General features: G+C 29.7%; 1 protein-coding gene across 1 annotated transcript in view; it reads left to right on the top strand.

Moving 5' to 3' along the window:
- LOC138863864 (uncharacterized) overlaps window positions 1-5,000 on the top strand; it is a 132,589-nt gene that overhangs the window by 108,066 nt on the left and 19,523 nt on the right. The window lies entirely within an intron of this gene.

Here is a 5,000-nt window from a genome sequence, read left to right as displayed (position 1 = left end):
GCTACCAGCATTTTGTTACCATCAGCATCGCGACACGCCACAACCACTATATACCACCATGTTGTCACCACTTACTATCATCAACACCTACACCATCACCAGCACTATATGCCACCATCCACTACATCACTTGTATCACTTGATGCCATCACTTCCACCATACCTTTATAAACTCTCTCTCTCTCTGGCGGCTGCGCGGCGTCGTAACTGGTGTCCAGTAGTTCGCAAGCTCTTTGATTTTTGTGTTGTCCCAGATGAGCCCAGCCTTGCAAACAGAAGACTGGTACTTTGTTAAAAAGAGGTTTTTGATGTTACGTATTTAAATACTTTTTTATCTTGTCCACATGAAAGTGAACTGGGTGAAAGAGTGAATTAGCGTCCCACCTCATACCTCCATTTATTGTCCTTTCTTTCCACGCCCCGCGGTACCTCTCGCCCTGATATCTAAGATCAAAGGCGCGATCTTGACCGAGGCCGCAACACTCAAAAGGGAGAACATCTCGTGCACGACGGAGCCGAATGCTAGCTGGTCATGTTGGAAGTTTCTTCTCATCATCAGTATCATCATTATCATCATTACCACCGTTGCTCTCACCGCTGTCTTAATGATCATCTTCACGACAATCATTAGCAGTAGTAGAAGTGGATGGGGGGGGGGGTTGTACTAGTATTAATTGGGGATTGGACCCGACACTTATTATAGGGTTGCTGCTTTAGCGAGTGTCATAATGATTATCACCGTTATCTGTAACACTATTTGCTTCACATCCAGGAAGATGTTGCTATTTCAATTTTCAGTTTTATTAGCGTTGTTATATCATATTAATTACCATAATTATATTTACCTTCTTTTTCCTATTGTTAATATTATTGACATTGTTATAGTTATTGTTATCAATACCTCCTTCATCTTTGTCGCGATTTGGTTATGTTGATTATCTTGCCGTTGTCAGGATGCACATGTTGCATGAAAGAACGTGGGTCATTCAAGTGGGGAGGCTCATTCAAGAGGCATAGAGCACACGGAAGTGAATGAAGGACAGAGAAAATGGGGCAAGGAGGAGAGAAGGAACCAAGAGAAGAAACGCAGAGGAAGAAACAGAGCAAACGAAATCAAGTGAAGTGAATAATATGTATAGATTTCCCATTTCCAGCTTTTATAAATAGCGATACTAGAATACATTTCACCGTAGTCATATGTAATGCGATATGGCACTGGGAAGGCTATAGCTAGATGAAATACAGTATAATGAGAGCATTTTTTTTTCTTCGCTTTTTCAAATAGTATATCAAAAAACGTGTATGGAGGGAATGAGATCTCTGCATAAGCCGGTCTTCGCTTGACAAGCACTCAGGAGACAGCTCTCTCGCTGCATAAGCTTTAGCGCGCGAAGGTTTCCCAGGACCCGAGTCCTTACCGCAGAAGAGCGCTTCCGGAGAGGCAGTGCTGGGCCGCTGCTCAAAGCCCCTGCGTGAAAAGATCCTTCCTGGTACAAAGCTCATGTCGCCGCGGGCGCGCGCAGAGATTCGTCAAAAAGGATAAGAAAAGAGAGAGAGAAAAAGTGGGCGCCTACAGGAGAATGTATGTGCGAGGTGAAAATGTCGAGAGAAAAACTTGCTCTGATTTTTAAGAAATTTCCGAGATCAAACGATGGACTGGAGGAATGAAGTGTACATCTTTTTTTTTCGTTATTTACAAGTTCAGTGTTTTTTTGACTTTACTAATCGGTTAATTCCGCACGCAGCGTTAATCTTCATGCATGAAAAGAAGAACGAGGAATCACACATACGTAAAAAAAAGCCACCGGGAATTTGCACTTAGGAAGAAAACAATCCAAAAACGGAATATAGAAAAGAAGAAATACAAGAAATTGCAAAGCGAAATCCCAGGGCGACAAACTGCGTTCCATTGATTTCTAATGCGATGGCAGTGAAAGAAATATGAAAGCAGATAAAGGTTAGATGGAAAGAAATCAGCTGAAGAAAAACTTGTTTATTTCTTAAGGAGATTTTCTGATCATGATTGTTGATTAAAGGAAATTATGAGCGTCTGTGATAAGGTAGATTAGTTGTGTTGAAATACATAGAAAATAAGAAGGATTTTTGTTAAGGTTACCACTTCAGAAATTCCCTCCTAGAAAATAGATAAATAAATAGGTGAATAGATTATGATATCAGTATTAATGATGATAATAATGATAATAACAATAAAAAATAATAACCATTATGATGTTGATAATGAAAATAATTACAATAATAATGATAATGATAATAATGATAATGACAATAATAATAATAATAACAATAATGGTAATAATAATGATAATGACAATTATAATAGTAATAGTAATAACAGTAATAATGATGATAGCAATAATAACGATAGTAATGATAAAAACAATTATAATAATAATGATAGTTATAGTAATGATAATAACAATGATGGACATATTGATAATAATAATGATAATGATAATATAGACAATGGCAATAGAAGCAAAAGTATTTATAATCATAGTAAAAAGAATAATGATAATACTAGTTATAGTGATGAAAATAATGATAATGATAATAGTAATGAAAATGATAATAATAATGATAATGATTATAATAATAATGATAATGATAACAATAATAATGGTAACAGTTGTAAAAATAATGATAATAATAGTAAGAAAAGTATTAAAGTAATAAGATAATGATAATAGAAGGATAACGCTAATGAAAGTAATGATGACGATAACAATGATTATAATATGAAGAATGGTAATAACTGTAATAATGGTGATGATAATAAGAATGATCATAAAACATATAGTAATAATGATAATAATGATAATAATAATGATTGGTGTTATCATTATTATTAATATCATTATTATTGTCATCATTATTATTATCAGTATTATTATTATTATTATCATTATTATTATTATTATTATTATCACTACTACTACTACTATTATGATCAATATTTTTATTATCAAAGTAATGATAATAATATTAATAGTAATAATAATAATAATGACAATGACGATAATTATTATCATAATAATGATAATAACGATGGTAATAATAATAACATCAGCAACAATAACAATGATACTGATATTAATAATAAGGATAATAGAAATAATGATAATGATGACGGAAATAATAACAATGATAGAAATATTGATAATGATAATAATGGTGATGGTAATAATGATGATAAGGATGATAGTGCTAATCATTGTTGTTATTATTATTATTGTCATCATTATTTTCTTACTATTATTCTTATTTTGATTATTATTGCTAATATTATCATGATCATAATTATCAGCATTATCATCATCATCATCATTATCATTATTGTTATTGTAATAAAAACAATACTAGTGACAATAATGATAATAATAATAATAGTGATGATAATAATGATGATGATAATACTGCTACTAATGTACTATTGTAATGATAATAGTGATCATAATAATAATGATGATAATAACAGGGATACTGGAAATGATAATCATCGATAATCCTAATATTTATAATAATGATAATAATGATAATAATAATAACAATGACAAAAGTGATAAAAGGAATAGCAGCAACAACTACAAATATAATAATAATGATAATAATGACAATAACAATAATAAGGGTAATAATGATAATAAAGATGTTACTATCAATAATGTTATTGATAGTAACTACTGTTTAGTATCAATAACAATAATGATAGTAATAATGATAATATGAGCAATATTGCTAGTAGAAACAGTAACAATAGCTCTCCTTGTTATTATCAACATCATGACAATTGCTATCAATGCTTTTATTGATGATAATATCATTAGTATTGATTAATTAATATTATCATTATTATGATGATGGTAATGGTAACGATAAGGGTAATGACAACGATGATAGTAATAGTTATTGTTAATGTTATTATTATCATTATTTCATTATTGTTATTGTTATTATTATTGTTATTATTATTATTATTATTATTATTATTATCATTATTATCATTATCATCATCATCATCATTATCATTATTGTTACTTTTATTATCATTATTGTTGTTGCTGTGGTTATCATTATTGTTATTATCATTTTTATTATTATGATCTTTACTATAGCCATCATTATTATCATTATCATTACTGTCCTTGTCATCATGATGACGGTAATGAAGATGATGAACATTGTTATTATTAGCATTATTATTGTTATTATGATGATGTTTATTATTATCATCATTATCATTATTATCATCATTATTGTTGTTATTATTACTCATTATTCATTATCACTATTATCATGATAATTATTATCATTATTATTACATTCATTATCATTATGATTTTCAATATTATTATTATCATTATTGTTGTTATCATCATGATTGGTATTATCATTATTAATGTTTTTATTACTATCATTATTATCATCAATATTTTTACCATCATTATTCTTTATTCTTATCATTGCTTATATTGTGATAATGATATTGATAGTAATCATGATCATGATCATTATCATTATTATCATCAATACCTTTGACGCTATTATTAACATTATCATTATTATTACTGATATCATTATTTTTGTCAGTACCAATATCATCATTATTGATATTATTACTATTATTGTTGTTGTTTTATTACAATGAATATTACTTTTTTTACATTTTATTATTATCATATTTATTTTTATGATTACTGTAATTGCTATCTTCGTTATCAATAGTGTTATCATTATCATTATCCTTACTATTACTTGTAGTACTGTCATTATTATCATTTTAACCTATATTATCATCATTAGTTTCATTATCAACTGTTTTTTCATTACACAAATGAAGGGAGGTCTGGAAGCCCCTTCGCCTGCAGCGCTGTCCTCGGGTGAAGACGATAACAAAAAGTTCACATGCCACGTGGATGTCCTTAAAGCACATGATACGGTAGAAAACGGACGAAGAAAGAACTTTATTGTTTTTTCGTACA

The sequence above is a fragment of the Penaeus vannamei genome, chromosome 13 (genome assembly GCF_042767895.1).
Source record: "Penaeus vannamei isolate JL-2024 chromosome 13, ASM4276789v1, whole genome shotgun sequence".
NCBI lineage: Eukaryota > Metazoa > Arthropoda > Malacostraca > Decapoda > Penaeidae > Penaeus > Penaeus vannamei.
The sequence above is the reverse complement of the archived record's forward strand: the minus strand, read 5'-3'. Positions and strand labels throughout refer to the sequence as shown.